Source organism: Leptonychotes weddellii, chromosome X (genome assembly GCF_054177405.1).
Source record: "Leptonychotes weddellii isolate Sample4059 chromosome X, ASM5417740v2, whole genome shotgun sequence".
Classification (NCBI taxonomy): Eukaryota; Metazoa; Chordata; class Mammalia; order Carnivora; family Phocidae; genus Leptonychotes; species Leptonychotes weddellii.
The window spans coordinates 77,715,928-77,729,140 of record NC_138385.1 but is presented as its reverse complement, the minus strand read 5'-3'; the positions used below and the strand labels follow the sequence as shown (position 1 = coordinate 77,729,140).

Sequence of the window (13,213 nt, the reverse complement as noted above, 5' to 3'; positions counted from 1 at the left end):
TCAAGTCAGTCTTTTTGGGAATTCCTTCCCACCATAGCTGAGAGCAGAAGGGGATCTGGATGGATATTAAGGAGGGCACGTTTTGCATGGAGCACTGGGTGTTATACACGAACAATGAATCATGGAACACTACATCAAAAACTAATGATGTACTGTGTGGGGACTAACATAACATAATAAAAATATATTGCTAACCAAAAAAAAGGAGGGGATCTGGAGAGTGAAAAATTCTCATTTTTACCCCAGAAATGGCCTGAATTTTTAAAAATAAGTTTCTGTGTGAGTAACGTTGAGTAATATGGGGACAGTTTAGTTTCCCATCAGTTGGGGGCGAGGTTGCTATCTAGCGGGATCCCCAGGCATGACCTCACCTGTGTTTCAGCTAGCATCCATTCTGATTGGTTGCATCACCTCTTCCGAATGGTCCCAGCGTTGTTCTGATTGGTTGTCACATCCACTGGGATTGGTTGCTGCTTGTGCCGTGCTGCTTGTTAAATATATTTGGCTATTACATCTCTCCCCTGACTTGAGGAGCAGAAATAAACAGAGTTCCCTTCTCAGCGACTACCTACTGTGCAGCAGGTAGCTTTTTTGTCTTACGTGTCTCCCAAAACTGTGATCATTCTGACCACAACGCTGTGAAACCGGAAGTCAACCGTAAGAAAAATTCTGGAAAGACCACAAAAGATTATTTTATTTTTTATTGAGGAGAAAACCTGTCTTAAGGTTATCTTTATATGTTGCAAAGATATTCAGTGTGCCTAAAGGAACTAGGATCCTAGAATTGGAAATACATTGAAATATTCTCCATTGATGCTTAATTCATAGTTAAGAGCCCAGAATTTTTATTTCCATCATTCGTAGGTATTCAACCAATCTTCAAGAAATAAAGGCTTTGATGAAAATTATTGCAGTTTTTCTATGCCTGGAATTCAGGTTAAGGCAGTTAATGATTTTTAAAGATATCAGAAATGATGTTTTTGGGTTTTGTATTCCAGTCATGAAAAGTGACTAAATTTTCTAATGTGCTGCAAAAAGTTATATTGTTTATGGGAGGTGAGGTACTAGCTAGTAACTGATGACATGCATGGGGGAATTAAAAATCACTCTATTCAGGGGGGGTGCCTGGGTGGCTCAGATGGTTAAGCGTCTGCCTTCGGCTCAGGTCATGATCCCAGGGTCCTGGGATTGAGTCCCGCATCGGGCTCCCTGCTATTCGGGGAGCCTGCTTCTCTCTCTGCCTCTGCCTTTCTGTCTCTCTGACTCTCATGAATGAATGAATGAATGAATGAATGAATGAATAAATAAATAAATAAATAAATAAATAAATAAATAAATAAAAAATCACTCTATTCAGGAAAACACAATTTAATAGCCGCATCCTCAGAAACGCAGAAGTACAATGTATAGGAATTTGTTCAGAATATTTGCTTCTATCATTCCCAATAACTTTTCCTAATAATCTGTTATACTCTCTTTTCCTTTTTCTGTTTCTTCCCTTGTCCTTTTTCCTTATTCTCTGTAAAAAAATTTAGCCAAATGTATAATATACAACAGAACTATTGAGAATAAATTTGCTGCTTTCCTACCTCTTCAAATGTGTTTGAGGAAAGCAAAAGAAAGGCTTTGATAGATCTAAGTGGTACCTTTATAGAAAATAGATTTTTTAAAGCTGCTATATCTTCTTCTCTTCTTTAATAGCAATAGTGGCTAATATTTTATTGAGTTGTTTTTTTTTTTTTTCTGCACCAACTGTATTAGATATGTTGTCTCCTTTTGTTCTCAGCTACCAACATATGAGCCTAGGTCAGATGACTCAGGCTCTGCCACTCTTAATAGCTTTGTATATTGAGAAGCCACACCAAAGTGAGTGGCATGGTGTTTAGAGTGTGTGCTGTTGAATCACATATCCGCATTTGTTGATTCACATCTCAGTTACACCATGAAATCTTGTGTCACTTTAGATAAGTTGCTTCCATGAATACATCTAGTTCCCTCATTTGACAAAACAGAAATAATAACATTAGGCACTTCAAAAGGTTGTTGTAGGGATTAAATAAGCTAATATTATCAAGAGCTTAGAAGAATGCTGGCATACAGTCAGTACTTAATAATTGCTGGCTATAATCCTCAGCCCTATCATTGGTATGTGTTGTAGTGAACACTAGCCGTGCTCCACTGAGCTCTGCTCGGGTCCCTTGTGGTCTGTGCACTCAATCTCCCAGTTTCCACACGTTTACTGCTAAGGGTGGTGTCTACTACCTTCTTTAGAGGACTACCCTTGGGTGGCTAGAGTTGCCCGTAGAACTAGACATCCACAAGTACCAGGCAAACTTGAGTTTCTGTCCCTACTGGGCAGCCCCAAGCCAATGGCTGACAGACTGCAGTGAAGCTTCTGCCTCATAGCTTCCCGTGGAATCATGCTGAGGCTGGACTTCACCTAAAGACCACACCCTTACTTAGCCCCTCTCCCCTTTTCTCTCCTGCCTCCCCTATTCCCATTTATGTTCCTCCTGGGAGTACTCCGTAAGTCGCTTACACACAAATCCACATCTCAGAGATAGCTTTTGGAAAGCCGGACCAAGAAATTTGCCAGACCAAACAGGGAACATAATTGCTGTTGCAGTAATTGTTTTTACCATGTTATAGAAGTACAAGTTGATATTTTGTCAGTGTCTAGAGGAAGTGGAATTAATTACGAATAAGACAAAAATTGAAGGAATGGTTTCACAGAAGAGCTAACGCTTGAGCTTGGCCTTGAAATGTGAAAAAGATTTGACAATCGGCACTTACATATCAACTGCGTTTTAGCTGTTTACCATGAACCACAAAATTGCCTTCAGATTCTGCTAATGAGTTTCAGAAGGAAATGGAAGACCAAGAAAAGTTTTAAGAATTATGATGATTACAGAGAAGTAAACGATTCGGAAAGTTAGTAAATTGGACTTTGGAAAGCAGTGGATTTATTGTTTCTTTGTGGTGTGTTTATTCGTTTCAGTAGGTTATTCGTAAAATAGAAAAATAGAAGAATGTAAAAATTGTGTTGAATCAGTGCTTTAGGCCTGATGCCCAGCTGTGCTCTACAGTCCACATAGCCCCGGAAGTGTGACATTAGTTAAAGTGGGACTGGTCTCTGGGTGTTCCTGAAGGTGCTCTGCACCCAGAAGGACACATGGCAAGCCTGATACTTACCTCCAGGCATGAACTGTAGGCTGGGAAGAGGTGTCCACCTACTAACAGAGCATTTTAGGTTCACCCAAGAGGCTCCAATGTATTTGTTTTCCTTCAGACCAAACAGGAAGAAATGGTAGGAGATATCTAGACCCAGGTTTCAACTATTACAGAGTAGGAGTATTTTAAATGTTCTCTGTGAAGAACAAATCACTTCGTTTTGCTGATGGCTTTAATGCAGTGAAAAAAGAGGGAGGAAGTGATGCTAATAAAATTGAGCTATCAACAGTGAATGCAAATGGGAAAAATAGAGTTTGGAAGCACAAAATAAAGATCTTTGTTGATCATTTTTTCTAACTTTGGAAGAGCTCGCCCTAACATAAAAGAGGACATGGTTCATAGTATCTACTCCTAAAAAATATCTCACTAACAAAATCTTACTCTGCTTGATCTTCCACACCTAAAAACAAATGTCTACTTTGTGGTATTGGCCTATATAAGAAATCTTCAATTTATAATTTTAGCAGTTCATTTGGACTTTATTCTTACTGAGAAGATGTCATTTCCATTTGGCCACAAGAGATGAAAACGTATCTGGACTTAATGTTCTCTTTGGCACCTATTCTTGGGCTTGTCTCAGTAATGAACTCTGCTGGTCGCCTTACAGCATACATTTCTCTTTTCTTCCTCCCTACCCAAATCTTGATTTTACTCAGCTCCAGCAGTGGATTTTTAAAAAATAATTAATCATCCCTTGACTAATAGTCCTCTAGCAACTGTCACTGGTCTGGAGGTAGACATGAGATCAAAACTGACCCACTCAAACATATAGCCCAGATTTATGGAAAGTTCTCTTTCCCACAGGACATGTTCAGTGAAACATGTTATCACAGTTGCTGTTGAGGATGAAAGCCAGCACAATGATGAAGCTGAGCCAAAAGAATGGCAGAGAATTGTTGCCAACATCCTGGTATACTGGAACCTGCCACACCACTGGACTTCTTCTATAAGCATATATTTCCATGTTATTTATAGCGACTTGAGTCTGATTTTCTGTTACATGCAGCCCAAGGCATCCTGTAATCTCTAAGATTCAGAAGTAATCAACATTTGTTGAGAACCTTCTGTAGGCCAAATGCTGTGTATTTATTATTGGAATAATAAAGGTGAGCAGAGGGGTGCCTGGGTGGCTCAGTAGGTTAAGCGTCTGCTTTCAGCTCAGGTCATGATCTCAAGGTCCTGGATGAGTATCAGGACCCAGCTGAGGGATGTGCCTGTGGCTACAGCAGTCCCTCCTGAAAGCCCAGCAAAGCAGGTGCAGCAGCCCCCAGCCACTACCTGAGCCCAAAGCACCTGCCGTTCCTGGGAGCTGAGCTCAACATGGCCTGTGAGGACTCTTCTCCAGCGCCTGGCCTCTCCGAGGCTCTGCTGTCTCTCCATGCCTGTCTCTGTGGGGTTGGACCTCCCAGCTTCACAGAGCACTCCCCCAGTTACACACACACACACGCACGCACGCACGTATGCACGCGCACACTGGCGTGGAGACAGGCCTGCCCTTGGTGTCTTGGAAACATCCCCTAACATTGTCTGCTTCTCCCTCTCCCCATCCCCCGCTCATGCTCTCACTCTCTCTCTCCAATAAATAAATAAATAAATAAATAAATAAATAAATAAAATCTTTAAAAAAAAAAATAAAGGTGAGCAGAGACACAATATTAATGTTTGTTGGATCCACAAACATAAAGTTAAGTTTGCAGTCATGAATCAGGCTTTATCCATGGTGTAGACCAGAAGTCAGTAAACTTTTTCTGTAAAGGGCCAGATAGTAAATATCTTAGGCTCTGTGGATATATGTTCTATGTTAGGATTACTTCAGTCTGCATTTGTAGTCTGAAAGCAGCAATAGACAACGTGTAAACAAATGGGTATGGGCAATAAAACTGTATTTACAAAAACAGGTGGTGGGCTGGATTTGGCCCAAGGGCTGGAATTTGTTGACCTTTGGTGTTGAAAACAACACCTCGGTAGAGTCTAGCCTTGTGAATAGCTGTATACACCTAAAAGCCTTGATAAGCCACCTTCATTGAGCAGCAGGACATTTATAGTCCAAGAGCTAAGATGGAGTTGGACTGGAACCCATCAGCTGTCAGAGATAGAACTCGGGCTTCTGTCTGGGAGGTTAGATGGTTCCACAGGGTCCTGCCATCTCCAGGAGATATTTATGCCTCACTCAGTCTGTAGTGGCTCATGCTGGAACAGCGTAAATGTGTTTCATTGCCTCTCTAGAAGAACAGTACAGTGCATCTGGAGGTAGAGAAAATACCAAGAACCAGCAGAAGGTTCTGCAAAATTGTCAGGGACAGTTTACAAATTCATTTTCCCGATGAGCTAAGAACTACTAATATCCCTTTTACAGATGGGTAAACCGAAGTACCAAGTTAAATAACTCAACCAAGTTTGCACAGCTAGTAAGTGGCCCAGCTGTGGTTTGTAACCCCACCGTCTGGCTCCAGAGCTCACAGGTCCCTCTGAGGTTTAACTTCTGCAGGGATGTATCTGACCCTTCAGGAGGCCAGAAAAAAAGGGAAGGGTAAACTCTTCACTGCCTCCCTCACACCAGAGACTGTATTAATCAATTCACAAATGATCCTCATTTAATCCCTGTGTCCTCTGCGAAGGATGTACCATTCTGGTAGCCGTGGCACCTGAAACTTCCCAAATAATTTGCCAAGCTGGTAAACATCAGCAGTGAGATTCTCCCGTTCCATGTCGCTTCCCTTTCCTCTATGCCGTGATGTTTATGCCATCAGGGTACCTCTTCAGAACCTGTGGGGAGTCCGCCCCTAGCCTTACTCTCGGAGAAATGGAGCAAAACAGAAAACATTCCTTCAGCCTGGTATTTACGGACAGTTCTGACCTCTAAGCTGGGTAACATTATCCAAAGTTGCTCTGACATTTATTGAAGCATCGCTTTTTTTACACAGTGAAAACTGACAAGAGTTTCTCAGGCAGTTCTAGTCTTTATGCTGACTGAAATCCAAGTGCAAGTGTATTATGTTTTGTTCCACACAGCTGGCTCAGCTGAGATGGGCTACCAAGCAAGCCAGAGCTTAGTGTCATCAGGAGACCCCAGATCCCAGCCTGGAAACTGCCATTCACGTTATGGCTTTGTTTTTATGTGGTTGATTCCATCATTTTAGAACAGGAGAGGGAAGAAAAGAGAAGAAAGGAGAAACAGAAGGGGAAAGTGTATTCAAATTGGCTATTTGGAATCCTGCAGATAAGCTAAATAATCGGTTCAAATGGATTTGAAGTGATTTCAAGAGTTACACATTCAGCCTGGAAGTTAGGGAGACCAGTAAGTGCCAAGCAATAATATCCTCTTAATACTCTACAAATGTTTGATCTGTGGGGCTATTTGTTTTTCCAAATCTTATCACTACCACTAAGCACAAAATTAGTTTGACCTTCTGAAAAGCGTAAAGGCTCACTGTCCCCATAAAACACCAGGAGAACTATTGGAGTGGACTTCTAGTTTGATAAACATTTTGTTTCAATCCTAATGGAATTGCCACAAAGCTTCTTAGTGGATTAACAGAAACTCCCAGCGTGAACATACTGGCTCCCCAATAAAACCTAAACTCTTTTTGAGTCACAGAGAAAGGAAAAAGAAAATCCAGCTCTGCTTTAAATGAATTTAAAACCTGGGAGGTTTTCCTACCAAAGAACTTAAGAATTTCCATATATACAGCTCTTTCCTCCAAGTAAGAATTACTTGGAGGGCTCACCTTGGGAAAGGGCCACACATACCTGATATTTGGGGGCATTTCCAACATTGGATTATCCAAATGAATAAACATACTTGCCAGACCATATTTTTTTTTGTTTGAAATAATAGGGTCACCATAGTCATAAGTAAAATTGTCACCTATGTAGAATATGTGTGTATTCTCTCTCTCTCATCTTTGACTCCTCTCCAAATTCCCCTTTCAGTACCCTTTTCCCCTTCCTTGCGTTCTGCTCTAGCCAGAATTGGTATAGAGGACATGCCCCCCAGCTAGCGTGGGTTAATTGGCACTCATATCCAGGAAACTACCACTCCTTTTTACTATAAGTTGAAGAAACAAAGACCTATAAAGCCCACATTGTTCTTGGGGTAGGATGTTGGGACTGGGAGGGTGAGTGAAGAGGACTTGCCCTCCAAAGGTAGGTCAGTTCATTAGGGAAGTTCTAATTAAGCAAATACCAACTGTATTCTTGGGAAAATAGGCATTTTATTTCTAAGGAAATAATACAAGTGAAAACTTCACAGAAATGTCACCTCTGACATTTTAGATTTCAGGCATATGACCATTTTATATCAACAGTTTATATGATTGTTTATATATTAATAGGAATTAGGGTTTAACTGATTTAAATCTGTAATATTAGGCTGACATGCACTGACTAATTTTTCTTTTTTTTAAGATTTATTTATTTTAGGGTGCCTGGGTGGCTCAGTTGGTTAAGCGACTGCCTTCGGCTCAGGTCATGATCCTGGAGTCCCGGGATCGAGTCCCACATCAGGCTTCCTGCTCAGCGGGGGGTCTGCTTCCCCCTCTGCCCTCTTCCCTCTCGTGCTCTCTGTCTCATTCTCTCTCTCTCTCAAATAAATAAATAAAATCTTAAAAAAAAAAAAGATTTATTTATTTTAGAGAGTGCTTGAGCAGGGGGGGAGGGGCGAAGGAGAGGGAGAGAGAGAGAAGCAGACTCCCAGCTGAGCGCACAGCCCAATGCAGGGCTCAATCCCAGGACCCTGAGATCAGGACCTGAGCCGAAATTGAGTCAGTCTCTTAACCGACTGAGCCACCTAGGCACCCCACATTTACTAATAATTCGTAAACATTCCATGCAAATGTCTAAAATTAATGAAACTTGTATATATGTATATATGTATATATATATGTATATATATAAACACATTTTCAAAAGTGTTTAAACTCACTAGGATCTGAAAAGGGTATCAATGTCTACAATATTTTTTATATCATAAATCCTCAATCCAATTAAAGAAATATTTAATATTGTACATTTTCATTATAGATGTAATATATTCATTATAGAAAATTAGAAAATACATGTAATTTTAACTTTAAAAACTCACCCTCTTCCCAGAGACAATTTCTGCTTGTTGAATTTCCTTTCTGTCACATGACTATACGTAGCTGCAAGGGAGCTTGGATATGTCACTGGGAAATGTATTCTTCTGGGTTGCCATGTAACCAACTCACATTTGGGGTTTGTACTGGCATAAAAGAGGAGAGGGAATATTGGGAAACAACCAGCAATCTGAAAAAAATGGGTGTAATTAAGAATTATTAATTAGATTTGTTTATTACTCAGCACAGATCTCATCTTCCTTTTCATGGAATCTGAAAGCAATGGTCAGAGGTGAATTTCAATGAAGCAAACATGGTATCTCTTACTGCAATTCAATATAATAAAGTTAGCTTTGGTTTAAAAAAAATAGCGCATAAAGAAAACGATATTTGTATTCATCTCAATGAATTTTGAAGAAATGCTGACTTGACATCCCTTGTACTATGTACTGCTACTGGTAACTAGAAAAACTGTTGGAAGTGGGTTTTTTTGTAATCACCTTTAGCTATGAAAATATGAGTTCCCATAAGCACCACCTAAAGAGGTAAAATGGGAAAAATCAAGTACTGACAGCTGTCTTTGGTGAGCATATAAGTCCTTCCTTACTGCATTTAAAATAATTTAGTTTACACAAATTCAGTTTATAGACATTTTAGAATAAATGTCAGCTCTATGTTTATAAAAATTTAAACTAGTGTGTGCCTGTATTCAGTAGCAGAAGTAGTCTTCAAGAATTTTTCAAGGGCAACATGTTCTCTTTAAGTTATCTTTTTTGGTGTATGACTGCCCCATTTCCTCCCATCAAGATAATCCTTGCAATGTCAGAGCAATAATCTTTAAAAGCCCTGTAATTTATCCATGTTTTTTTCTTTTTTGCTATGCGAATTCTGTCTCTACCCCTTCTTTTTCTGAATGATTTACCATATTGGTAACAGGACTTTCTGCAGTTTTTGATACTCAAGAAAGGTATCCTTTGGATTTCAGATTAGCAAAACACATCCTTGTTCCTCATTGGGCCAGGAAATCGAGACAATAGTTATTAATATTTAGTTATTCCAAGATATTCCAAGACTTGGTTTGCTCATTACATATGAGATCAGTTTCTGCAATAATTTTCAGACTATAGTTAGTAAACAGTTGTTCGTCTGTTTACATGGCTTTGTGAGATCTCCTGGTATATTCCTATGAGCTGAATGTTTTATTACCAGGAAGTGCTTGGCGTCATTTGCAGACATGAAGATTCCACAATGCCCTCTATCCTTGGGACAATTTCTAAACACATTAGATTGGCACAATTCACAAGATTTCTTTGTCTAGACAAGTGTAGTTTCAATCCTGTTCTTCATTACTTTCTCTGAAGTAGCTTTCTATCTGGACCGAACTTTTCCCCAATTCTCACATGGTCTTGATTCTTTTTAGTAGTCTTTGATTTGAAAGCAAATCAAAAGCTATATAAAGTTTATTAGGACCAGAGGGATGTTTGTTGAAGAACAGCCCCATTGAGGAATGTTTGACTTTGTGATAAGAGGCTGCTTGGACAGATGGCTTTTGGTGGGAGAAGTCAGACAGAAGCAACCCTTCATGTTTATTGAGGTTTACCTTTGAGTGTGCTTAGCATGGTTTTGCACAACTAGGAAAAAAATAGCAGTTATTGATAAGTGCAGTGTCCTTTCTGAGCAAAAATATGTTAACAGAATAAGAATCAAGAGGAATCTTGGGGAAGAGTGCAGATTTTGAAATCTAAAATGCTGGACCTGGGGCGCCTGGGTGGCTCAGTCGGTTGAGCGTCTGCCTTCGGCTCCGGTCATGATCCCGGGGTCCTGGGATCGAGCCCCGCATCGGGCTCCTTGCTCCGTGGGAAGCCTGCTTCTCCCTCTCCCACTCCCCCTGCTTGTGTTCCCTCTCCCACTATCTCTCTCTCTGTCAAATAAATAAATAAACTCTTTAAAAAAAATAAAATGCTGGACCTGAATCCTGATGGCAACACTTACTAACCCTGTGACCCATAGCAAGTTTCCTACCTGAGATTCCATTTTCTTATTCCTAAAATGGGAATCGTAACGTCTTTCTCATAGGATGCTGCCAATGCTTAATGTGTAAAACAGAGTGGCTGTGGTTATCGTGGTGGTGTTGTGCTGTTTAGGTTTTAAAAATAGATTCTGCACACAGAAGCGACAACCAAAATGAAAAAAGTATTTTTATAATCAGAATGCAGAAAGGAGATCTGATCACCCCTGGATTTTCCTTAGGCAATTATGAGCTAGCCCCAGCCCAGTGTTGATGGCATTGCCTCTGGATGCGAATGAAAGATGGGAATGCTAGGAGCTCTGCAGCCCTTGGCATCAGGCTGCTGTGACATTATTTTGCCTGTGTATATTATTTCAGTCATTTTTGTCTCATTGTTTCTGGTTTAACAATACTTTTCATCAGTCACTGTGGTTTTGCTCTCTCAAAGGAATATCAAACTCTAGTTCTAGAGAAGGATTTAGAGTGCAGGCCTTGCAGCAGAAGCTGAAGCAGAACCTGATAGCAACATTTTTTTCTAAAGATTCTATTTATTTATTTGTCAGATAGAGAGCACACACAAGCAGGGGGAGCGGCAGGCAGAGGGAGAAGCAGACTTCCCGCTGAGCAGGGAGCCCGATGCGGGACTCCATCCCAGGACCCTGGGATCATGACCTGAGCCGAAGGCAGATGCTTAGCCGACTGAGCCACCCAGGCATCCCGATAGCAACATTTTTGTAAGTGGACAATATTGAAAAGACCTAATATTTACTGAGTTCTTATTATATTTGTTGTAAAATAGTTTTGGCTGTGGGTGACAGAGACATGTTATAATAACAGCTTAAATAAGATGGAAATATATTGCTCTTTAGTAGAAAAGCCTGGGTTGGTTGGCAGCTTTGTGATACTGTTCTGGTGGCTCCATTAAAGAATGGGTCTGGGCACCTTGTCTTTTTTGTTGTTCCACCGCCTTGACGGTTTAGCTCATAATCCAAGATGGCTCACTCCTCTGTTCTCATCCCAGCCTCTGAGAGGGAAGAGGGGTTCAAGGGAAAGGGATAGCCCTTTCCCTTTAAGGTCCTGACCTAGAGGTTGCCTATATCATTTCTGATCACATCCCATGAGCCAACATTTAGTCTCATGACAAACCTAACTGCAGGGGATACTGGGAAATGTAGTCTTTATTCTGAGCGGCCACGAACCTAGTTAGACATGCCACTAATACGGAAGAGGAGAAGAGCTATGGAGAAACACCTACCAGAATTGCCTATTTCATAATCACAACGTATCAAGCTGGGCTTAACACTTCCCTCAACGTTCACAACATTATCTTCCTTAATGCGCACAACAACCTTACGAGGTTGCAACTATTATGATTCTTTTTTACAGGAGTATTTTGAGGCACTGAGAAGTTACATAATTTTCTTAAAGTCTCAGATATAAAAAGCGACAAGGCCAGGATTTGAACCCAGGCAGTCTGCCTTCAGAGCCCTATGCTCTGGGCCACGATATAGTGCTTGCTTGTTTGTTAACTCTCTTGGGCCTTGATGTGTTCTGCTAGATGAGACGGGGGGATTGTTGAAGGCATCAAGGGATCAAAGATGCTTGGTGAACTGTTATTTATAGCTTCCTCTTCCAGGCAGCTATTTGCTTCCATTCCAAAATTCTTGTCTTCTTCGGTGCAAAATAATGTTCAGTACAATTGAGTCTAGACAGGGTAACAAAAGAAAAAGAATGCCACACAAATGTGACAGGAATTTTAATGAAAGCAATTCCTGATTTGAAAGGAGTATGTCTATGCAATGATAAAGCAGGCAGTCTTTGTAATGCATTGAACATTTTTGATGATGGGATGGAAAAAAATGAATTCAGTGTCTCGCAGGATATAGCAGGGAAAAGATTCTATCATTTAACTACAGCTGAGATAGTTTATCTCTTCAGTCTTTAAGATTTCAATTACATATGGGTCATCAATTTGCATGTTAATATCAGCACATCTGTGTAGCAACAAGGAAATCTAAGGAATAAACTAATATTTTAAAACGCAAGAGCATCCTGAGTTCATCTCAAATAAAGAATTGGTGTTAGCTGGTATTAAATGTCTTCAACTTTTTTTTTATTTTTATTTTTCATCAGGTTTTAACTGTTGATTTGGGGCCGTATTTATCTTTACTACACTTTTCCATCCATCTCCCACACTCTTTGATTCTCTCCAGACAAGAACAAATGGAGTAATTGGTTAGATTTTTGATATTGGCACGAATCAAAATGGTTTTTCTTTCTGAACAACGGTGTAGGAATGAAGTTAAGGAAGACAAAGAAAGTTTGGGAAGTTCTTAATGGATAATTGAGAACAGTTTTTGTAGTTTTCTCAGGCTGGGATTACTTTTTCAGAGTGTGTTTGATCTCAGGTTTAGCCAATTTTAATTTGACTTTATTCTCAGTAGACCCAACATTGTACATATTTTTCTCTTCTCATTCTCCTTTTAATAATGATGGCTTCATACTGTAAAGCCCTTTATAATTTACAGAACACCCTGCCATACTTTATTGCCCCTGACTCCTGTAAACAGCCTTGGAGGAAGATATGAAAGACATCATTATCTTTATTTTGAAGTTGAAGTAACTGAGACCCAGAGAGGTTAACTTGAATGCCCAGTGCCATCTAGTTAGCAGCACGGCTGAGTTTTCCTTCCTTCCCTTCACTCTTTACCTTTTTTTTTCTCCTTCCTTTCCTCCCTCTTCCTCTTCCTCTTCCTCTAGCACTTGCTAGCTTGTGCTTATGCTTTCTTTTATCCATTCAATCAAATGGTATCTGGTATGTTCCAGGCACTAGGTTATGTGCTATAAGATGCATAGCTAAACACAACAGATATAGTCTTGCCCTCACGGAGATTAT

The 13,213-nt window shown here is 40.2% G+C and overlaps 1 protein-coding gene across 1 annotated transcript in view; it reads left to right on the top strand.

The window, feature by feature from the left end:
- The window catches only part of SYTL5 (synaptotagmin like 5), a 142,888-nt gene that overhangs the window by 32,370 nt on the left and 97,305 nt on the right, over positions 1-13,213 (top strand). The gene's annotated exons all lie outside the window — the stretch shown is intronic.